The 24,176-nt window shown below is 42.6% G+C and overlaps 1 protein-coding gene and 12 non-coding genes across 13 annotated transcripts in view; 1 reads left to right on the plus strand and 12 right to left on the minus strand.

The window, feature by feature from the left end:
* The window catches only part of LOC130088913 (piggyBac transposable element-derived protein 4-like), a 118,743-nt gene that overhangs the window by 53,027 nt on the left and 41,540 nt on the right, over nt 1-24,176 (plus strand). The gene's annotated exons all lie outside the window — the stretch shown is intronic.
* On the minus strand, nt 844-1,057 carry LOC130092579 (small nucleolar RNA U3). The gene has a single exon (XR_008807941.1). It is a non-coding gene; the product is annotated as a small nucleolar RNA U3 (small nucleolar RNA).
* Nucleotides 2,556-2,769, minus strand: LOC130074235 (small nucleolar RNA U3). The gene has a single exon (XR_008804569.1). It is a non-coding gene; the product is annotated as a small nucleolar RNA U3 (small nucleolar RNA).
* Nucleotides 4,268-4,481, minus strand: LOC130091501 (small nucleolar RNA U3). Its single transcript, XR_008807822.1, has one exon. It is a non-coding gene; the product is annotated as a small nucleolar RNA U3 (small nucleolar RNA).
* LOC130077750 (small nucleolar RNA U3) lies at nt 7,438-7,651 on the minus strand. The gene has a single exon (XR_008805830.1). It is a non-coding gene; the product is annotated as a small nucleolar RNA U3 (small nucleolar RNA).
* Nucleotides 9,151-9,364, minus strand: LOC130094417 (small nucleolar RNA U3). Its single transcript, XR_008807975.1, has one exon. It is a non-coding gene; the product is annotated as a small nucleolar RNA U3 (small nucleolar RNA).
* Nucleotides 10,863-11,076, minus strand: LOC130071164 (small nucleolar RNA U3). The gene has a single exon (XR_008803976.1). It is a non-coding gene; the product is annotated as a small nucleolar RNA U3 (small nucleolar RNA).
* Nucleotides 12,575-12,788, minus strand: LOC130100569 (small nucleolar RNA U3). The gene has a single exon (XR_008808893.1). It is a non-coding gene; the product is annotated as a small nucleolar RNA U3 (small nucleolar RNA).
* On the minus strand, nt 14,287-14,500 carry LOC130101212 (small nucleolar RNA U3). The gene has a single exon (XR_008808960.1). It is a non-coding gene; the product is annotated as a small nucleolar RNA U3 (small nucleolar RNA).
* LOC130070580 (small nucleolar RNA U3) lies at nt 15,999-16,212 on the minus strand. Its single transcript, XR_008803897.1, has one exon. It is a non-coding gene; the product is annotated as a small nucleolar RNA U3 (small nucleolar RNA).
* LOC130079925 (small nucleolar RNA U3) lies at nt 17,711-17,924 on the minus strand. Its single transcript, XR_008806627.1, has one exon. It is a non-coding gene; the product is annotated as a small nucleolar RNA U3 (small nucleolar RNA).
* LOC130091753 (small nucleolar RNA U3) lies at nt 20,876-21,089 on the minus strand. The gene has a single exon (XR_008807862.1). It is a non-coding gene; the product is annotated as a small nucleolar RNA U3 (small nucleolar RNA).
* Nucleotides 22,589-22,802, minus strand: LOC130094463 (small nucleolar RNA U3). Its single transcript, XR_008807979.1, has one exon. It is a non-coding gene; the product is annotated as a small nucleolar RNA U3 (small nucleolar RNA).

The raw sequence follows: 24,176 nt of genomic DNA on the forward strand, positions 1-24,176 counted from the left end.
CTTAGGAATGTAAACTGGAACTTAGGTTCCTTCCGGGCTGTGGTATCAGTGGCGGCTTTGTTCCCCACGTCTGTTTCAACGCTAGGCCACCTTAAAGGGGGAAGACACAACTGAAGAAAGGCAAAATCATTAAAAAGAAGATGTTGCAAGTCTGTCTCTGTCTTCTTACTCTTCAGCCGGTTCTCTCTTGGCCAACGTGTGCTTCAGCACCTCATACTGAAGGATTCTTTCCTTAGAACCATCTAGCCTTGAGTGTAGCAGAGTTCCCAATTGTACGGTTACCTCCATTAGGCCGTCATTGCCTACAGCTGTGGGTGGTTCCAAGTTTGGAATGTGAGTTGGTGGAAATGCTCAAGATTGATGTCTTGTCCTAGCCGGGAGCTGCTCCATTGGTCCTGGGCTCCTGTTTCCAATATTGGATTGCCACAACGCATTTCAGAAAAGCTTCTAAAACAATCCACTTTCTCAAAAGGCACAAATGTCAAACAACGCTCAGATTATATACCCCTTTCTTCAACATCGACAAAAGCTACACAGAAACTTCATCAACGACACAGAGTTGACGTCCAACGAAAAAGTCCCGCACCTACCAACAATTGCTAACGTAGGCATTTCAGACACTTGACTTTGATTGCGTTCTTGGAAAACTTTCAATGGCTGACCTCAAACTGAGCACATATCCAGAGCACTCTTTACCATAAAACCCACTTTTTGCAACTGCTGTCTTACACAACACACAGTCCTGCATCATTGCAAACGGTTCTGCCTTTCAACAAAGTTTTCTGCATGGGACCTACAGATGCAAAAACAAAGAAATTCCAAAATGAGACTTAAATGCCAAACACCACTCAGAACATACTCCCTTCTTCATTATTGCAAAAAGCAATACAGAACGTTCATCAACGACACAGAGGTCACAACCAAAGTCGCTGCTCTGCGCCCAATTCACGCTCAGAAAGGAGCATCATTACTCTTCATCGTGGGTTGGGAGACAAACACTTTCGAAACACATTTCCAAGCAAAGAACTATAGAAATGATCCCTGAAAATATAGTCTTAACGGTTTATGGAAACTCAATCGGCATTCCATTCTGCTGCGCCTCTCCTCTAAAAGGGTTTTGCCTAGTTGAATTTTGTGGGCTTTAAAGTTTACGTGACATTTTAGCGCATACATCGGAGCCAAAAGCAGAAAGGACTTCCACAATCTCTTTGAAGCCTACTGTTAAGATATGTGGAATACACACAACAATCCATAATGACATACTTTTTTGTAATCATAGCTGCCCGTGTCATGCTTTGTAGTTGACATTTGTTGAAGCTAAATGTAGAAAATCTTTGAAAAGAAAAGTCACAGGCACATTAACAATTCTTTATGTAGACATTTCAGAAACAAGCTGACGTCGGTCGTGCACTTAGAAAACATGCTATGGCTGACATCGAAATGTGAAATGAACCCGTGTCAGGCCCGTTTTTTCAATAGCACCTGATTTTCGTATCTTCTGTCTTATCCGAGATGCAATACCACATCGCTGCAAACATGTCAAGTTTTTGCAGTGATGCGGTATTGCATCTCGGATGAGACAACGTTCGCTTTATTCAAAGGACGCCGTGACACGGGCCCCAAGACGAGGAGAGGTTTAAGCTGCCACAAAACACAACCACAAGAGAGACGGGAGCAGGGTTAACAGAAATGATCTTTTATTTAGCCAAGAACTTAGGAATGTAAACTGGAACTTAGGTTCCTTCCGGGCTGTGGTATCAGTGGCGGCTTTGTTCCCCACGTCTGTTTCAACGCTCGGCCACCTTAAATGGGGAAGACACAACTGAAGAAAGGCAAAATCATTAAAAAGAAGATGTTGCAAGTCTGTCTCTGTCTTCTTACTCTTCAGCCGGTTCTCTCTTGGCCAACGTGTGCTTCAGCACCTCATACTGAAGGATTCTGTACTTAGAACCATCTAGCCTTGAGTGTAGCAGAGTTCCCAATTGTACGGTGACCTCCATTAGGCCATCATTGCCTACAGCTGTGGGTGGTTCCAAGTTTGGAATGTGAGTTGGTGGAAAAGCTCAAGATTGATGTCTTGTCCTAGCCGGGAGCTGCTCCATTGGTCCTGGGCTCCTGTTTCCAATATTGGATTGCCACAACGCATTTCAGAAAAGCTTCTAAAACAATCCACTTTCTCAATAGGCACAAATGTCAAACAACGCTCAGATTATATACCCCTTTCTTCAACATCGACAAAAGCTACACAGAAACTTCATCAACGACACAGAGTTGACGTCCAACGAAAAAGTCCCGCACCTACCAACAATTGCTAACGTAGGCATTTCAGACACTTGACTTTGATTGCATTCTTGGAAAACTTGCAATGGCTGACCTCAAACTGAGCACATATCCAGAGCACTCTTTACCATAAAACCCACTTTTTGCAACTGCTGTCTTACACAACACACAGTCCTGCGTCATTGCAAACGGTTCTGCCTTTCAACAAAGTTTTCTGCATGGGACCTACAGATGCAAAAACAAAGAAATTCCAAAATGAGACTTAAACGCCAAACACCACTCAGAACATACTCCTTTCTTCAATATTGCAAAAAGCAATACAGAACGTTCATCAACGACACAGAGGTCACAACCAAAGTCGCTGCTCTGCGCCTAATTCACGCTCAGAAAGGAGCATCATTACTCTTCATCGTGGGTTGGGAGACAAACACTTTCGAAACACACTTCCAAGCAAAGAACTATAGAAATGATCCCTGAAAATATAGTCTTAACGGTTTATGGAAACTCAATCGGCATTCCATTCTGCTGCGCCTCTCCTCTAAAAGGGTTTTGCCTAGTTGAACTTTGTGGGCTTTAAAGTTTACGTGACATTTTAGCGCATACATCGGAGCCAAAAGCAGAAAGGACTTCCACAATCTCTTTGAAGCCTACTGTTAAGATATGTGGAATGCACACAACAATCCATAATGACATACTTTTTTGTAAGCATAGCTGCCCGTGTCATGCTTTGTAGTTGACATTTGTTGAAGCTAAATGTAGAAAATCTTTGAAAAGAAAAGTCACAGGCACATTAACAATTCTTTATGTAGACATTTCAGAAACAAGCTGACGTCGGTCGTGCACTTAGAAAACATGCTATGGCTGACATCGAAATGTGAAATTAACCCGTGTCAGGCCCGTTTTTTCAATAGCACCTGATTTTCGTATCTGCTGTCTTATCCGAGATGCAATACCACATCGCTGCAAACATTTCAAGTTTTTGCAGTGATGCTGTATTGCATCTCGGATGAGACAACGTTCGCTTTATTCAAAGGACGCCGTGACACAGGCCCCAAGACGAGGAGAGGTTTAAGCTGCCACAAAACACAACCACAAGAGAGACGGGAGCAGGGTTAACAGAAATGATCTTTTATTTAGCCAAGAACTTAGGAATGTAAACTGGAACTTAGGTTCCTTCCGGGCTGTGGTATCAGTGGCGGCTTTGTTCCCCACGTCTGTTTCAACGCTAGGCCACCTTAAAGGGGGAAGACACAACTGAAGAAAGGCAAAATCATTAAAAAGAAGATGTTGCAAGTCTGTCTCTGTCTTCTTACTCTTCAGCCGGTTCTCTCTTGGCCAACGTGTAGTTCAGCACCTCATACTGAAGGATTCTGTACTTAGAACCATCTAGCCTTGAGTGTAGCAGAGTTCCCAATTGTACGGTGACCTCCATTAGGCCATCATTGCCTACAGCTGTGGGTGGTTCCAAGTTTGGAATGTGAGTTGGTGGAAATGCTCAAGATTGATGTCTTGTCCTAGCCGGGAGCTGCTCCATTGGTCCTGGGCTCCTGTTTCCAATATTGGATTGCCACAACGCATTTCAGAAAAGCTTCTAAAACAATCCACTTTCTCAAAAGGCACAAATGTCAAACAACGCTCAGATTATATACCCCTTTCTTCAACATCGACAAAAGCTACACAGAAACTTCATCAACGACACAGAGTTGACGTCCAACAAAAAAGTCCCGCACCTACCAACAATTGCTAACGTAGGCATTTCAGACACTTGACTTTGATTGCGTTCTTGGAAAACTTGCAATGGCTGACCTCAAACTGAGCACATATCCAGAGCACTCTTTACCATAAAACCCACTTTTTGCAACTGCTGTCTTACACAACACACAGTCCTGCGTCATTGCAAACGGTTCTGCCTTTCAACAAAGTTTTCTGCATGGGACCTACAGATGCAAAAACAAAGAAATTCCAAAATGAGACTTAAATGCCAAACACCACTCAGAACACACTCCTTTCTTCAATATTGCAAAAAGCAATACATAACGTTCATCAACGACACAGAGGTCACAACCAAAGTCGCTGCTCTGCGCCCAATTCACGCTCAGAAAGGAGCATCATTACTCTTCATCGTGGGTTGGGAGACAAACACTTTCGAAACACATTTCCAAGCAAAGAACTATAGAAATGATCCCTGAAAATATAGTCTTAACGACTTATGGAAACTCAATCGGCATTCCATTCTGCTGCGCCTCTCCTCTAAAAGGGTTTTGCCTAGTTGAATTTTGTGGGCTTTAAAGTTTACGTGACATTTTAGCGCATACATCGGAGCCAAAAGCAGAAAGGACTTCCACAATCTCTTTGAAACCTACTGTTAATGGCTCGTTTCCACTGAGGCTTACGGTACGGTACGGTACAGTACAGTACGGGTCGGGTCGGTACAGCATGATCCGGCTAGCGTTTCCACTGCCAACAGTACCCTTACTTGATAGGCATGGTGTTTGCCGGAGAGAAGCGATCGACGTCATTTTCGCGCGAAGAAAGCGACATAGTAAACAACAATGGATGCCAGACAGCAGATCTTGTTCTTGCTTCTCGGGATGTTTGTCACAAGAAACAAGCGCTGGCATTAGGCGTTTCTCAATACCAAGTAGCCACGCAAAGTCCGACTCAGGAGAATGATCCCGAGGACGCGAGTCCAGTAATTCTGCTGATGGAACAGCGCGTTCTTGAATGCGCCACTCAGCTCGCTCTGCTACTCCGGTTATGTACATTTTAGGCAACAATAAAACGAAATATGTTATAAAACACCACTCTGCTTCTTTTCGATTTAATTTAAATACATTTTAAACATTATAAGCACACAAATGTGGTTCAGGCAACGCATAGCCTATTGATTATATTCACTGCATGTAACGTTATATTTATAACAAAACTAAATATAAAACACAATCCTGCCTCTTTTCGTTTAAATTTAAAAATATTAAACATATTCCAGGCAATGTATTGCATATTGCATTGGTACAAATGTTGCAATAAACAACATTACAGATGATCTTGTAATAAAATAAAATAAATGACAAAACTATCTATTTTTGTTGAATTTCAGTTTTATCAATAATAGCCATTATAAAAGTATAAGTAAAAGGTACAAAATATATACAGTAAAGCTTTAATAACAAAGCAAACAATTCAGTCAATTATACAAATTCAGCGCTCAAATATATGAAACTTCACTTAGCCTTCTGCCAAAACTATTGGCCAGGGAACGAATTATAGATTCACGAGACCAAAGATCGCCTGTTAGGTCTGTACAAGACGAATTATATCTCATGTTTAACCACTACAGAGACGTCAGAGTCAGCGGCAAACATCAGAACGGCTAGCCGGGGAAAGGCTGCTCCAGGCGGGGTACTTGAGCGCCGAGCACCCGGTGATTGCTTGGAATGGATCTTCAAATGATCATAAATCTATAAATAAACCACAGATTTGAGCTTTAAAAAACTACTTTCTCGCCTGAAAAACTCTTAAAACTACATTTCGTGACACAATAACAGTAGTATTATATTTTAACTGTATGCTTCTAATGCCCTTGTAGCACGCGCAAGTGACGATACTCTGTCAACCAATCAAGGTTCTGCAGTGAGTCTAGCTCCACCTTTTAGTACCGTACCACTGTGCTAGGTACCCCAACGGAAGGGTACCCAAAAAGTGGTACAGTACGGTTCGGCTTTTTGGTACCATTCACAACTTTTGACAGTGGAAACGCAAATAATTGCGTACCGAACCGAACCGAACTGTACCGTACCGTACCGCTCAGTGGAAACGAGGCATAAGATATGTGGAATACACACAACAATCCATAATGTCATACTTTTTTGTAAGCATAGCTGCCCGTGTCATGCTTTGTAGTTGACATTTGTTGAAGCTAAATGTAGAAAATCTTTGAAAAGAAAAGTCACAGGCACATTAACAATTCTTTATGTAGACATTTCAGAAACAAGCTGACGTCGGTCGTGCACTTAGAAAACATGCTATGGCTGACATCGAAATTTGAAATGAACCCGTGTCAGGCCCGTTTTTTCAATAGCACCTGATTTTCGTATCTGCTGTCTTATCCGAGATGCAATACCACATCGCTGCAAACATTTCAAGTTTTTGCAGTGATGCGGTATTGCATCTCGGATGAGACAACGTTCGCTTTATTCAAAGGACGCCGTGACACGGGCCCCAAGACGAGGAGAGGTTTAAGCTGCCACAAAACACAACCACAAGAGAGACGGGAGCAGGGTTAACAGAAATGATCTTTTATTTAGCCAAGAACTTAGGAATGTAAACTGGAACTTAGGTTCCTTCCGGGCTGTGGTATCAGTGGCGGCTTTGTTCCCCACGTCTGTTTCAACGCTAGGCCACCTTAAAGGGGGAAGACACAACTGAAGAAAGGCAAAATCATTAAAAAGAAGATGTTGCAAGTCTGTCTCTGTCTTCTTACTCTTCAGCCGGTTCTCTCTTGGCCAACGTGTGCTTCAGCACCTCATACTGAAGGATTCTGTACTTAGAACCATCTAGCCTTGAGTGTAGCAGAGTTCCCAATTGTACGGTGACCTCCATTAGGCCATCATTGCCTACAGCTGTGGGTGGTTCCAAGTTTGGAATGTGAATTGGTGGAAATGCTCAAGATTGATGTCTTGTCCTAGCCGGGAGCTGCTCCATTGGTCCTGGGCTCCTGTTTCCAATATTGGATTGCCACAACGCATTTCAGAAAAGCTTCTAAAACAATCCACTTTCTCAAAAGGCACAAATGTCAAAAAACACTCAGATTATATACCCCTTTCTTCAACATCGACAAAAGCTACACAGAAACTTCATCAACGACACAGAGTTGACGTCCAACGAAAAAGTCCCGCACCTACCAACAATTGCTAACGTAGGCATTTCAGACACTTGACTTTGATTGCGTTCTTGGAAAACTTGCAATGGCTGACCTCAAACTGAGCACATATCCAGAGCACTCTTTACCATAAAACCCACTTTTTGCAACTGCTGTCTTACACAACACACAGTCCTGCGTCATTGCAAACGGTTCTGCCTTTCAACAAAGTTTTCTGCATGGGACCTACTGATGAAAAAACAAAGAAATTCCAAAATGAGACTTAAATGCCAAACACCACTCAGAACATACTCCTTTCTTCAATATTGCAAAAAGCAATACATAACGTTCATCAACGACACAGAGATCACAACCAAAGTTGCTGCTCTGCGCCCAATTCACGCTCAGAAAGGAGCATCATTACTCTTCATCGTGGGTTGGGAGACAAACACTTTTGAAACACAATTCCAAGCAAAGAACTATAGAAATGATCTCTGAAAATATAGTCTTAACGGTTTATGGAAACTCAATCGGCATTCCATTCTGCTGCGCCTCTCCTCTAAAAGGGTTTTGCCTAGTTGAATTTTGTGGGCTTTAAAGTTTACGTGACATTTTAGCGCATACATCGGAGCCAAAAGCAGAAAGGACTTCCACAATCTCTTTGAAGCCTACTGTTAAGATATGTGGAATACACACAACAATCCATAATGTCATACTTTTTTGTAAGCATAGCTGCCCGTGTCATGCTTTGTAGTTGACATTTGTTGAAGCTAAATGTAGAAAATCTTTGAAAAGAAAAGTCACAGGTACATTAACAATTCTTTATGTAGACATTTCAGAAACAAGCTGACGTCGGTCGTGCACTTAGAAAACATGCTATGGCTGACATCGAAATGTGAAATGAACCCGTGTCAGGCCCCGTTTTTTCAATAGCACCTGATTTTCGTATCTGCTGTCTTATCCGAGATGCAATACCACATCGCTGCAAACATTTCAAGTTTTTGCAGTGATGCGGTATTGCATCTCGGATGAGACAACGTTCGCTTTATTCAAAGGACGCCGTGACACGGGCCCCAAGACGAGGAGAGGTTTAAGCTGCCACAAAACACAACCACAAGAGAGACGGGAGCAGGGTTAACAGAAATTATCTTTTATTTAGCCAAGAACTTAGGAATGTAAACTGGAACTTAGGTTCCTTCCGGGCTGTGGTATCAGTGGCGGCTTTGTTCCCCACGTCTGTTTCAACGCTAGGCCACCTTAAAGGGGGAAGACACAACTGAAGAAAGGCAAAATCATTAAAAAGAAGATGTTGCAAGTCTGTCTCTGTCTTCTTACTCTTCAGCCGGTTCTCTCTTGGCCAACGTGTGCTTCAGCACCTCATACTGAAGGATTCTGTACTTAGAACCATCTAGCCTTGAGTGTAGCAGAGTTCCCAATTGTACGGTGACCTCCATTAGGCCATCATTGCCTACAGCTGTGGGTGGTTCCAAGTTTGGAATGTGAGTTGGTGGAAATGCTCAAGATTGATGTCTTGTCCTAGCCGGGAGCTGCTCCATTGGTCCTGGGCTCCTGTTTCCAATATTGGATTGCCACAACGCATTTCAGAAAAGCTTCTAAAACAATCCACTTTCTCAAAAGGCACAAATGTCAAACAACGCTCAGATTATATACCCCTTTCTTCAACATCGACAAAACCTACACAGAAACTTCATCAACGACACAGAGTTGACGTCCAACGAAAAAGTCCCGCACCTACCAACAATTGCTAACGTAGGCATTTCAGACACTTGACTTTGATTGCGTTCTTGGAAAACTTGCAATGGCTGACCTCAAACTGAGCACATATCCAGAGCACTCTTTACCATAAAACCCACTTTTTGCAACTGCTGTCTTACACAACACACAGTCCTGCGTCATATCAAACGGTTCTGCCTTTCAACAAAGTTTCCTGCATGGGACCTACAGATGCAAAAACAAAGAAATTCCAAAATGAGACTTAAATGCCAAACACCACTCAGAACACACTCCTTTCTTCAATATTGCAAAAAGCAATACATAACGTTCATCAACGACACAGAGATCACAACCAAAGTCGCTGCTCTGCGCCCAATTCACGCTCAGAAAGGAGCATCATTACTCTTCATTGTGGGTTGGGAGACAAACACTTTCAAAACACATTTCCAAGCAAAAAACTATAGAAATGATCCTTGAAAATATAGTCTTGACGGTTTATAGAAACTCAATCGGCATTCCATTCTGCTGCGCCTCTCCTCTAAAAGGGTTTTGCCTAGTTGAATTTTGTGGGCTTTAAAGTTTACGTGACATTTTAGCGCATACATCGGAGCCAAAAGCAGAAAGGACTTCCACAATCTCTTTGAAGCCTACTGTTAAGATATGTGGAATACACACAACAATCCATAATGTCATACTTTTTTGTAAGCATAGCTGCCCGTGTCATGCTTTGTAGTTGACATTTGTTGAAGCTTAATGTAGAAAATCTTTGAAAAGAAAAGTCACAGGCACATTAACAATTCTTTATGTAGACATTTCAGAAACAAGCTGACGTCGGTCGTGCACTTAGAAAACATGCTATGGCTGACATCGAAATGTGAAATGAACCCGTGTCAGGCCCGTTTTTTCAATAGCACCTGATTTTCGTATCTGCTGTCTTATCCGAGATGCAATACCACATCGCTGCAAACATTTCAAGTTTTTGCAGCGATGCGGTATTGCATCTCGGATGAGACAACGTTCGCTTTATTCAAGGGACGCCGTGACACGGGCCCCAAGACGAGGAGAGGTTTAAGCTGCCACAAAACACAACCACAAGAGAGACGGGAGCAGGGTTAACAGAAATGATCTTTTATTTAGCCAAGAACTTAGGAATGTAAACTGGAACTTAGGTTCCTTCCGGGCTGTGGTATCAGTGGCGGCTTTGTTCCCCACGTCTGTTTCAACGCTAGGCCACCTTAAAGGGGGAAGACACAACTGAAGAAAGGCAAAATCATTAAAAAGAAGATGTTGCAAGTCTGTCTCTGTCTTCTTACTCTTCAGCCGGTTCTCTCTTGGCCAACGTGTGCTTCAGCACCTCATACTGAAGGATTCTGTACTTAGAACCATCTAGCCTTGAGTGTAGCAGAGTTCCCAATTGTACGGTGACCTCCATTAGGCCATCATTGCCTACAGCTGTGGGTGGTTCCAAGTTTGGAACGTGAGTTGGTGGAAATGCTCAAGATTGATGTCTTGTCCTAGCCGGGAGCTGCTCCATTGGTCCTGGGCTCCTGTTTCCAATATTGGATTGCCACAACGCATTTCAGAAAAGCTTCTAAAACAATCCACTTTCTCAAAAGGCACAAATGTCAAACAACGCTCAGATTATATACCCCTTTCTTCAACATCGACAAAACCTACACAGAAACTTCATCAACGACACAGAGTTGACGTCCAACAAAAAAGTCCCGCACCTACCAACAATTGCTAACGTAGGCATTTCAGACACTTGACTTTGATTGCGTTCTTGGAAAACTTGCAATGGCTGACCTCAAACTGAGCACATATCCAGAGCACTCTTTACCATAAAACCCACTTTTTGCAACTGCTGTCTTACACAACACACAGTCCTGCGTCATATCAAACGGTTCTGCCTTTCAACAAAGTTTTCTGCATGGGACCTAGAGATGCAAAAACAAAGAAATTCCAAAATGAGACTTAAATGCCAAACACCACTCAGAACACACACCTTTCTTCAATATTGCAAAAAGCAATACAGAACGTTCATCAACGACACAGAGCTCACAACCAAAGTCGCTGCTCTGCGCCCAATTCACGCTCAGAAAGGAGCATCATTACTCTTCATCGTGGGTTGGGAGACAAACACTTTTGAAACACATTTCCAAGCAAAGAACTATAGAAATGATCCCTGAAAATATAGTCTTAACGGTTTATGGAAACTCAATCGGCATTCCATTCTGCTGCGCTTCTCCTCTAAAAGGGTTTTGCCTAGTTGAATTTTGTGGGCTTTAAAGTTTACGTGACATTTTAGCGCATACATCAGAGCCAAAAGCAGAAAGGACTTCCACAATCTCTTTGAAGCCTACTGTTAAGATATGTGGAATACACACAACAATCCATAATGTCATACTTTTTTGTAAGCATAGCTGCCCGTCTTATGCTTTGTAGTTGACATTTGTTGAAGCTAAATGTAGAAAATCTTTGAAAAGAAAAGTCACAGGCACATTAACAATTCTTTATGTAGACATTTCAGAAACAAGCTGACGTCGGTCGTGCACTTAGAAAACATGCTGTGGCTGACATCGAAATGTGAAATGAACCCGTGTCAGGCCCGTTTTTTCAATAGCACCTGATTTTCGTATCTGCTGTCTTATCCGAGATGCAATTCCACATCGCTGCAAACATTTCAAGTTTTTGCAGTGATGCGGTATTGCATCTCGGATGAGACAACGTTCGCTTTATTCAAAGGACGCCGTGACACGGGCCCCAAGACGAGGAGAGGTTTAAGCTGCCACAAAACACAACCACAAGAGAGACGGGAGCAGGGTTAACAGAAATGATCTTTTATTTAGCCAAGAACTTAGGAATGTAAACTGGAACTTAGGTTCCTTCCGGGCTGTGGTATCAGTGGCGGCTTTGTTCCCCACGTCTGTTTCAACGCTAGGCCACCTTAAAGGGGGAAGACACAACTGAAGAAAGGCAAAATCATTAAAAAGAAGATGTTGCAAGTCTGTCTCTGTCTTCTTACTCTTCAGCCGGTTCTCTCTTGGCCAACGTGTGCTTCAGCACCTCATACTGAAGGATTCTGTACTTAGAACCATCTAGCCTTGAGTGTAGCAGAGTTCCCAATTGTACAGTGACCTCCATTAGGCCATCATTGCCTACAGCTGTGGGTGGTTCCAAGTTTGGAATGTGAGTTGGTGGAAATGCTCAAGATTGATGTCTTGTCCTAGCCGGGAGCTGCTCCATTGGTCCTGGGCTCCTGTTTCCAATATTGGATTGCCACAACGCATTTCAGAAAAGCTTCTAAAACAATCCACTTTCTCAAAAGGCACAAATGTCAAACAACGCTCAGATTATATACCCCTTTCTTCAACATCGACAAAAGCTACACAGAAACTTCATCAACGACACAGAGTTGACGTCCAACGAAAAAGTCCCGCACCTACCAACAATTGCTAATGTAGGCATTTCAGACACTTGACTTTGATTGCGTTCTTGGAAAACTTGCAATGGCTGACCTCAAACTGAGCACATATCCAGAGCACTCTTTACCATAAAACCCACTTTTAGCAACTGCTGTCTTACACAACACACAGTCCTGCATCATTGCAAACGGTTCTGCCTTTCAACAAAGTTTTCTGCATGGGACCTACAGATGCAAAAACAAAGAAATTCCAAAATGAGACTTAAATGCCAAACACCACTCAGAACATACTCCTTTCTTCAATATTGCAAAAAGCAATACAGAACGTTCATCAACGACACAGAGCTCACAACCAAAGTCGCTGCTCTGCGCCCAATTCACGCTCAGAAAGGAGCATCATTACTCTTCATCGTGGGTTGGGAGACAAACACTTTCGAAACACATTTCCAAGCAAAGAACTATAGAAATGATCCCTGAAAATATAGTCTTAACGGTTTATGGAAACTCAATCGGCATTCCATTCTGCTGCGCCTCTCCTCTAAAAGGGTTTTGCCTAGTTGAATTTTGTGGGCTTTAAAGTTTACGTGACATTTTAGCACATACATCGGAGCCAAAAGCAGAAAGGACTTCCACAATCTCTTTGAAGCCTACTGTTAAGATATGTGGAATACACACAACAATCCATAATGTCATACTTTTTTGTAAGCATAGCTGCCCGTCTCATGCTTTGTAGTTGACATTTGTTGAAGCTAAATGTAGAAAATCTTTGAAAAGAAAAGTCACAGGCACATTAACAATTCTTTATGTAGACATTTCAGAAACAAGCTGACGTCGGTCGTGCACTTAGAAAACATGCTATGGCTGACATCGAAATGTGAAATGAACCCGTGTCAGGCCCGTTTTTTCAATAGCACCTGATTTTCTTATCTGCTGTCTTATCCGAGATGCAATACCACATCGCTGCAAACATTTCAAGTTTTTGCAGTGATGCTGTTTTGCATCTCGGATGAGACAACGTTCGCTTTATTCAAAGGATGCCGTGACACGGGCCCCAAGACGAGGAGAGGTTTAAGCTGCCACAAAACACAACCACAAGAGAGACGGGAGCAGGGTTAACAGAAATGATCTTTTATTTAGCCAAGAACTTAGGAATGTAAACTGGAACTTAGGTTCCTTCCGGGCTGTGGTATCAGTGGCGGCTTTGTTCCCCACGTCTGTTTCAACGCTCGGCCACCTTAAAGGGGGAAGACACAACTGAAGAAAGGCAAAATCATTAAAAAGAAGATGTTGCAAGTCTGTCTCTGTCTTCTTACTCTTCAGCCGGTTCTCTCTTGGCCAACGTGTGCTTCAGCACCTCATACTGAAGGATTCTGTACTTAGAACCATCTAGCCTTGAGTGTAGCAGAGTTCCCAATTGTACGGTGACCTCCATTAGGCCATCATTGCCTACAGCTGTGGGTGGTTCCAAGTTTGGAATGTGAGTTGGTGGAAATGCTCAAGATTGATGTCTTGTCCTAGCCGGGAGCTGCTCCATTGGTCCTGGGCTCCTGTTTCCAATATTGGATTGCCACAACGCATTTCAGAAAAGCTTCTAAAACAATCCACTTTCTCAAAAGGCACAAATGTCAAACAACGCTCAGATTATATACCCCTTTCTTCAACATCGACAAAAGCTACACAGAAACTTCATCAACGACACAGAGTTGACGTCTAACGAAAAAGTCCCGCACCTACCAACAATTGCTAACGTAGGCATTTCAGACACTTGACTTTGATTGCGTTCTTGGAAAACTTGCAATGGCTGACCTCAAACTGAGCACATATCCAGAGCACTCTTTACCATAAAACCCACTTTTAGCAACTGCTGTCTTACACAACACACAGTCCTGCGTCATTGCAAACGGTTCTGCCTTTCAACAAAGTTTTCTGCATGGGACCTACAGATGCAAAAACAAAGAAATTCCAAAATGAGACTTAAATGCCAAACACCACTCAGAACATACTCCTTTCTTCAATATTGCAAAAAGCAATACAGAACGTTCATCAACGACACAGAGCTCACAACCAAAGTCGCTGCTCTGCGCCCAATTCACGCTCAGAAAGGAGCATCATTACTCTTCATCGTGGGTTGGGAGACAAACACTTTCGAAACACATTTCCAAGCAAAGAACTATAGAAATGATCCCTGAAAATATAGTCTTAACGGTTTATGGAAACTCAATCGGCATTCCATTCTGCTGCGCCTCTCCTCTAAAAGGGTTTTGCCTAGTTGAATTTTGTGGGCTTTAAAGTTTACGTGACATTTTAGCGCATACATCGGAGCCAAAAGCAGAAAGGACTTCCACATTCTCTTTGAAGCCTACTGTTAAGATATGTGGAATACACACAACAATCCATAATGTCATACTTTTTTGTAAGCATAGCTGCCCGTCTCATGCTTTGTAGTTGACATTTGTTGAAGCTAAATGTAGAAAATCTTTGAAAAGAAAAGTCACAGGCACATTAACAATTCTTTATATAGACATTTCAGAAACAAGCTGACGTCGATCGTGCACTTAGAAAACATGCTATGGCTGACATCGAAATGTGAAATGAACCCGTGTCAGGCCCGTTTTTTCAATAGCACCTGATTTTCGCATCTGCTGTCTTATCCGAGATGCAATACCACATCGCTGCAAACATTTCAAGTTTTTGCAGTGATGCGGTATTGCATCTCGGATGAGACAACGTTCGCTTTATTCAAAGGACGCCGTGACACGGGCCCCAAGACGAGGAGAGGTTTAAGCTGCCACAAAACACAACCACAAGAGAGACGGGAGCAGGGTTAACAGAAATGATCTTTTATTTAGCCAAGAACTTAGGAATGTAAACTGGAACTTAGGTTCCTTCCGGGCTGTGGTATCAGTGGCGGCTTTGTTCCCCACGTCTGTTTCAACGCTCTGCCACCTTAAAGGGGGAAGACACAACTGAAGAAAGGCAAAATCATTAAAAAGAAGATGTTGCAAGTCTGTCTCTGTCTTCTTACTCTTCAGCCGGTTCTCTCTTGGCCAACGTGTGCTTCAGCACCTCATACTGAAGGATTCTTTCCTTAGAACCATCTAGCCTTGAGTGTAGCAGAGTTCCCAATTGTACGGTTACCTCCATTAGGCCGTCATTGCCTACAGCTGTGGGTGGTTCCAAGTTTGGAATGTGAGTTGGTGGAAATGCTCAAGATTGATGTCTTGTCCTAGCCGGGAGCTGCTCCATTGGTCCTGGGCTCCTGTTTCCAATATTGGATTGCCACAACGCATTTCAGAAAAGCTTCTAAAACAATCCACTTTCTCAAAAGGCACAAATGTCAAACAACGCTCAGATTATATACCCCTTTCTTCAACATCGACAAAAGCTACACAGAAACTTCATCAACGACACAGAGTTGACGTCCAACGAAAAAGTCCCGCACCTACCAACAATTGCTAACGTAGGCATTTCAGACACTTGACTTTGATTGCGTTCTTGGAAAACTTGCAATGGCTGACCTCAAACTGAGCACATATCCAGAGCACTCTTTACCATAAAACCCACTTTTTGCAACTGCTGTCTTACACAACACACAGTCCTGCGTCATTGCAAACGGTTCTGCCTTTCAACAAAGTTTTCTGCATGGGACCTACAGATGCAAAAACAAAGAAATTCCAAAATGAGACTTAAACGCCAAACACCACTCAGAACATACTCCTTTCTTCAATATTGCAAAAAGCAATACAGAACGTTCATCAACGACACAGAGATCACAACCAAAGTCGCTGCTCTGCGCCTAATTCACGCTCAGAAAGGAGCATCATTACTCTTCATCGTGGGTTGGGAGACAAACACTTTCGAAACACACTTCCAAGCAAAGAACTATAGAAATGATCCCTGAAAATATAGTCTTAACGGTTTATGGAAACTCAATCGGCATTCCATTCTGCTGCGCCTCTCCTCTAAAAGGGTTTTGCCTAGTTGAACTTTGTGGGCTTTAAAGTTTACGTGACATTTTAGCGCATACATCGGAGCCAAAAGCAGAAAGGACTTCCACAATCTCTTTGAAGCCTACTGTTAAGATATGTGGAATGCACACAACAATCCATAATGACATACTTTTTTGTAAGCATAGCTGCCCGTGTCATGCTTTGTAGTTGACATTTGTTGAAGCTAAATGTAGAAAATCTTTGAAAAGAAAAGTCACAGGCACATTAACAATTCTTTATGTAGACATTTCAGAAACAAGCTGACGTCGGTCGTGCACTTAGAAAACATGCTATGGCTGACATCGAAATGTGAAATGAACCCGTGTCAGGCCCGTTTTTTCAATAGCACCTGATTTTCGTATCTGCTGTCTTATCCGAGATGCAATACCACATCGCTGCAAACATTTCAAGTTTTTGCAGTGATGCTGTATTGCATCTCGGATGAGACAACGTTCGCTTTATTCAAAGGACGCCGTGACACAGGCCCCAAGACGAGGAGAGGTTTAAGCTGCCACAAAACACAACCACAAGAGAGACGGGAGCAGGGTTAACAGAAATGATCTTTTATTTAGCCAAGAACTTAGGAATGTAAACTGGAACTTAGGTTCCTTCCGGGCTGTGGTATCAGTGGCGGCTTTGTTCCCCACGTCTGTTTCAACGCTAGGCCACCTTAAAGGGGGAAGACACAACTGAAGAAAGGCAAAATCATTAAAAAGAAGATGTTGCAAGTCTGTCTCTGTCTTCTTACTCTTCAGCCGGTTCTCTCTTGGCCAACGTGTAGTTCAGCACCTCATACTGAAGGATTCTGTACTTAGAACCATCTAGCCTTGAGTGTAGCAGAGTTCCCAATTGTACGGTGACCTCCATTAGGCCATCATTGCCTACAGCTGTGGGTGGTTCCAAGTTTGGAATGTGAGTTGGTGGAAATGCTCAAGATTGATGTCTTGTCCTAGCCGGGAGCTGCTCCATTGGTCCTGGGCTCCTGTTTCCAATATTGGATTGCCACAACGCATTTCAGAAAAGCTTCTAAAACAATCCACTTTCTCAAAAGGCACAAATGTCAAACAACGCTCAGATTATATACCCCTTTCTTCAACATCGACAAAAGCTACACAGAAACTTCATCAACGACACAGAGTTGACGTCCAACAAAAAAGTCCCGCACCTACCAACAATTGCTAACGTAGGCATTTCAGACACTTGACTTTGATTGCGTTCTTGGAAAACTTGCAATGGCTGACCTCAAACTGAGCACATATCCAGAGCACTCTTTACCATAAAACCCACTTTTTGCAACTGCTGTCTTACACAACACACAGTCCTGCGTCATTGCAAACGGTTCTGCCTTTCAACAAAGTTTTCTGCATGGGACCTACAGATGCAAAAACAAAGAAATTCCAAAATGAGACTTAAATGCCAAACACCACTCAGAACACACTCCTTTCTTCAATATTGCAAAAAGCAATACAGAACGTTCATCAACGACACAGAGGTCACAACCAAAGTCGCTGCTCTGCGCCCAATTCACGCTCAGAAAGGAGCATCATTACTCTTCATCGTGGGTTGGGAGACAAACACTTTCGAAACACATTTCCAAGCAAAGAACTATAGAAATGATCCCTGAAAATATAGTCTTAACGACTTATGGAAACTCAATCGGCATTCCATTCTGCTGCGCCTCTCCTCTAAAAGGGTTTTGCCTAGTTGAATTTTGTGGGCTTTAAAGTTTACGTGACATTTTAGCGCATACATCGGAGCCAAAAGCAGAAAGGACTTCCACAATCTCTTTGAAACCTACTGTTAATGGCTCGTTTCCACTGAGGCTTACGGTACGGTACGGTACAGTACAGTACGGGTCGGGTCGGTACAGCATGATCCGGCTAGCGTTTCCACTGCCAACAGTACCCTTACTTGATAGGCATGGTGTTTGCCGGAGAGAAGCGATCGACGTCATTTTCGCGCGAAGAAAGCGACATAGTAAACAACAATGGATGCCAGACAGCAGATCTTGTTCTTGCTTCTCGGGATGTTTGTCACAAGAAACAAGCGCTGGCATTAGGCGTTTCTCAATACCAAGTAGCCACGCAAAGTCCGACTCAGGAGAATGATCCCGAGGACGCGAGTCCAGTAATTCTGCTGATGGAACAGCGCGTTCTTGAATGCGCCACTCAGCTCGCTCTGCTACTCCGGTTATGTACATTTTAGGCAACAATAAAACGAAATATGTTATAAAACACCACTCTGCTTCTTTTCGATTTAATTTAAATACATTTTAAACATTATAAGCACACAAATGTGGTTCAGGCAACGCATAGCCTATTGATTATATTCACTGCATGTAACGTTATATTTATAACAAAACTAAATATAAAACACAATCCTGCCTCTTTTCGTTTAAATTTAAAAATATTAAACATATTCCAGGCAATGTATTGCATATTGCATTGGTACAAATGTTGCAATAAACAACATTACAGATGATCTTGTAATAAAATAAAATAAATGACAAAACTATCTATTTTTGTTGAATTTCAGTTTTATCAATAATAGCCATTATAAAAGTATAAGTAAAAGGTACAAAATATATACAGTAAAGCTTTAATAACAAAGCAAACAATTCAGTCAATTATACAAATTCAGCGCTCAAATATATGAAACTTCACTTAGCCTTCTGCCAAAACTATTGGCCAGGGAACGAATTATAGATTCACGAGACCAAAGATCGCCTGTTAGGTCTGTACAAGACGAATTATATCTCATGTTTAACCACTACAGAGACGTCAGAGTCAGCGGCAAACATCAGAACGGCTAGCCGGGGAAAGGCTGCTCCAGGCGGGGTACTTGAGCGCCGAGCACCCGGTGATTGCTTGGAATGGATCTTCAAATGATCATAAATCTATAAATAAACCACAGATTTGAGCTTTAAAAAACTACTTTCTCGCCTGAAAAACTCTTAAAACTACATTTCGTGACACAATAACAGTAGTATTATATTTTAACTGTATGCTTCTAATGCCCTTGTAGCACGCGCAAGTGACGATACTCTGTCAACCAATCAAGGTTCTGCAGTGAGTCTAGCTCCACCTTTTAGTACCGTACCACTGTGCTAGGTACCCCAACGGAAGGGTACCCAAAAAGTGGTACAGTACGGTTCGGCTTTTTGGTACCATTCACAACTTTTGACAGTGGAAACGCAAATAATTGCGTACCGAACCGAACCGAACTGTACCGTACCGTACCGCTCAGTGGAAACGAGGCATAAGATATGTGGAATACACACAACAATCCATAATGTCATACTTTTTTGTAAGCATAGCTGCCCGTGTCATGCTTTGTAGTTGACATTTGTTGAAGCTAAATGTAGAAAATCTTTGAAAAGAAAAGTCACAGGCACATTAACAATTCTTTATGTAGACATTTCAGAAACAAGCTGACGTCGGTCGTGCACTTAGAAAACATGCTATGGCTGACATCGAAATTTGAAATGAACCCGTGTCAGGCCCGTTTTTTCAATAGCACCTGATTTTCGTATCTGCTGTCTTATCCGAGATGCAATACCACATCGCTGCAAACATTTCAAGTTTTTGCAGTGATGCGGTATTGCATCTCGGATGAGACAACGTTCGCTTTATTCAAAGGACGCCGTGACACGGGCCCCAAGACGAGGAGAGGTTTAAGCTGCCACAAAACACAACCACAAGAGAGACGGGAGCAGGGTTAACAGAAATGATCTTTTATTTAGCCAAGAACTTAGGAATGTAAACTGGAACTTAGGTTCCTTCCGGGCTGTGGTATCAGTGGCGGCTTTGTTCCCCACGTCTGTTTCAACGCTAGGCCACCTTAAAGGGGGAAGACACAACTGAAGAAAGGCAAAATCATTAAAAAGAAGATGTTGCAAGTCTGTCTCTGTCTTCTTACTCTTCAGCCGGTTCTCTCTTGGCCAACGTGTGCTTCAGCACCTCATACTGAAGGATTCTGTACTTAGAACCATCTAGCCTTGAGTGTAGCAGAGTTCCCAATTGTACGGTGACCTCCATTAGGCCATCATTGCCTACAGCTGTGGGTGGTTCCAAGTTTGGAATGTGAATTGGTGGAAATGCTCAAGATTGATGTCTTGTCCTAGCCGGGAGCTGCTCCATTGGTCCTGGGCTCCTGTTTCCAATATTGGATTGCCACAACGCATTTCAGAAAAGCTTCTAAAACAATCCACTTTCTCAAAAGGCACAAATGTCAAAAAACACTCCGATTATATACCCCTTTCTTCAACATCGACAAAAGCTACACAGAAACTTCATCAACGACACAGAGTTGACGTCCAACGAAAAAGTCCCGCACCTACCAACAATTGCTAACGTAGGCATTTCAGACACTTGACTTTGATTGCGTTCTTGGAAAACTTGCAATGGCTGACCTCAAACTGAGCACATATCCAGAGCACTCTTTACCATAAAACCCACTTTTTGCAACTGCTGTCTTACACAACACACAGTCCTGCGTCATTGCAAACATTGCATCAACAAAGTTTTCTGCATGGGACCTACTGATGAAAAAACAAAGAAATTCCAAAATGAGACTTAAATGCCAAACACCACTCAGAACATACTCCTTTCTTCAATATTGCAAAAAGCAATACATAACGTTCATCAACGACACAGAGATCACAACCAAAGTCGCTGCTCTGCGCCCAATTCACGCTCAGAAAGGAGCATCATTACTCTTCATCGTGGGTTGGGAGACAAACACTTTTGAAACACAATTCCAAGCAAAGAACTATAGAAATGATCTCTGAAAATATAGTCTTAACGGTTTATGGAAACTCAATCGGCATTCCATTCTGCTGCGCCTCTCCTCTAAAAGGGTTTTGCCTAGTTGAATTTTGTGGGCTTTAAAGTTTACGTGACATTTTAGCGCATACATCGGAGCCAAAAGCAGAAAGGACTTCCACAATCTCTTTGAAGCCTACTGTTAAGATATGTGGAATACACACAACAATCCATAATGTCATACTTTTTTGTAAGCATAGCTGCCCGTGTCATGCTTTGTAGTTGACATTTGTTGAAGCTAAATGTAGAAAATCTTTGAAAAGAAAAGTCACAGGTACATTAACAATTCTTTATGTAGACATTTCAGAAACAAGCTGACGTCGGTCGTGCACTTAGAAAACATGCTATGGCTGACATCGAAATGTGAAATGAACCCGTGTCAGGCCCCGTTTTTTCAATAGCACCTGATTTTCGTATCTGCTGTCTTATCCGAGATGCAATACCACATCGCTGCAAACATTTCAAGTTTTTGCAGTGATGCGGTATTGCATCTCGGATGAGACAACGTTCGCTTTATTCAAAGGACGCCGTGACACGGGCCCCAAGACGAGGAGAGGTTTAAGCTGCCACAAAACACAACCACAAGAGAGACGGGAGCAGGGTTAACAGAAATTATCTTTTATTTAGCCAAGAACTTAGGAATGTAAACTGGAACTTAGGTTCCTTCCGGGCTGTGGTATCAGTGGCGGCTTTGTTCCCCACGTCTGTTTCAACGCTAGGCTACCTTAAAGGGGGAAGACACAACTGAAGAAAGGCAAAATCATTAAAAAGAAGATGTTGCAAGTCTGTCTCTGTCTTCTTACTCTTCAGCCGGTTCTCTCTTGGCCAACGTGTGCTTCAGCACCTCATACTGAAGGATTCTGTACTTAGAACCATCTAGCCTTGAGTGTAGCAGAGTTCCCAATTGTACGGTGACCTCCATTAGGCCATCATTGCCTACAGCTGTGGGTGGTTCCAAGTTTGGAATGTGAGTTGGTGGAAATGCTCAAGATTGATGTCTTGTCCTAGCCGGGAGCTGCTCCATTGGTCCTGGGCTCCTGTTTCCAATATTGGATTGCCACAACGCATTTCAGAAAAGCTTCTAAAACAATCCACTTTCTCAAAAGGCACAAATGTCAAACAACGCTCAGATTATATACCCCTTTCTTCAACATCGACAAAAGCTACACAGAAACTTCATCAACGACACAGAGTTGACGTCCAACGAAAAAGTCCCGCACCTACCAACAATTGCTAACGTAGGCATTTCAGACACTTGACTTTGATTGCGTTCTTGGAAAACTTGCAATGGCTGACCTCAAACTGAGCACATATCCAGAGCACTCTTTACCATAAAACCCACTTTTTGCAACTGCTGTCTTACACAACACACAGTCCTGCGTCATATCAAACGGTTCTGCCTTTCAACAAAGTTTCCTGCATGGGACCTACAGATGCAAAAACAAAGAAATTCCAAAATGAGACTTAAATGCCAAACACCACTCAGAACACACTCCTTTCTTCAATATTGCAAAAAGCAATACATAACGTTCATCAACGACACAGAGATCACAACCAAAGTCGCTGCTCTGCGCCCAATTCACGCTCAGAAAGGAGCATCATTACTCTTCATTGTGGGTTGGGAGACAAACACTTTCAAAACACATTTCCAAGCAAAAAACTATAGAAATGATCCTTGAAAATATAGTCTTGACGGTTTATAGAAACTCAATCGGCATTCCATTCTGCTGCGCCTCTCCTCTAAAAGGGTTTTGCCTAGTTGAATTTTGTGGGCTTTAAAGTTTACGTGACATTTTAGCGCATACATCGGAGCCAAAAGCAGAAAGGACTTCCACAATCTCTTTGAAGCCTACTGTTAAGATATGTGGAATACACACAACAATCCATAATGTCATACTTTTTTGTAAGCATAGCTGCCCGTGTCATGCTTTGTAGTTGACATTTGTTGAAGCTTAATGTAGAAAATCTTTGAAAAGAAAAGTCACAGGCACATTAACAATTCTTTATGTAGACATTTCAGAAACAAGCTGACGTCGGTCGTGCACTTAGAAAACATGCTATGGCTGACATCGAAATGTGAAATGAACCCGTGTCAGGCCCGTTTTTTCAATAGCACCTGATTTTCGTATCTGCTGTCTTATCCGAGATGCAATACCACATCGCTGCAAACATTTCAAGTTTTTGCAGTGATGCGGTATTGCATCTCGGATGAGACAACGTTCGCTTTATTCAAGGGACGCCGTGACACGGGCCCCAAGACGAGGAGAGGTTTAAGCTGCCACAAAACACAACCACAAGAGAGACGGGAGCAGGGTTAACAGAAATGATCTTTTATTTAGCCAAGAACTTAGGAATGTAAACTGGAACTTAGGTTCCTTCCGGGCTGTGGTATCAGTGGCGGCTTTGTTCCCCACGTCTGTTTCAACGCTAGGCCACCTTAAAGGGGGAAGACACAACTGAAGAAAGGCAAAATCATTAAAAAGAAGATGTTGCAAGTCTGTCTCTGTCTTCTTACTCTTCAGCCGGTTCTCTCTTGGCCAACGTGTGCTTCAGCACCTCATACTGAAGGATTCTGTACTTAGAACCATCTAGCCTTGAGTGTAGCAGAGTTCCCAATTGTACGGTGACCTCCATTAGGCCATCATTGCCTACAGCTGTGGGTGGTTCCAAGTTTGGAACGTGAGTTGGTGGAAATGCTCAAGATTGATGTCTTGTCCTAGCCGGGAGCTGCTCCATTGGTCCTGGGCTCCTGTTTCCAATATTGGATTGCCACAACGCATTTCAGAAAAGCTTCTAAAACAATCCACTTTCTCAAAAGGCACAAATGTCAAACAACGCTCAGATTATATACCCCTTTCTTCAACATCGACAAAACCTACACAGAAACTTCATCAACGACACAGAGTTGACGTCCAACAAAAAAGTCCCGCACCTACCAACAATTGCTAACGTAGGCATTTCAGACACTTGACTTTGATTGCGTTCTTGGAAAACTTGCAATGGCTGACCTCAAACTGAGCACATATCCAGAGCACTCTTTACCATAAAACCCACTTTTTGCAACT

Source organism: Rhinichthys klamathensis, unplaced genomic scaffold (assembly GCF_029890125.1).
Source record: "Rhinichthys klamathensis goyatoka isolate OS25496 unplaced genomic scaffold, OSU_Roscu_1.1 h1tg000001l_1, whole genome shotgun sequence".
Classification (NCBI taxonomy): domain Eukaryota; kingdom Metazoa; phylum Chordata; class Actinopteri; order Cypriniformes; family Leuciscidae; genus Rhinichthys; species Rhinichthys klamathensis.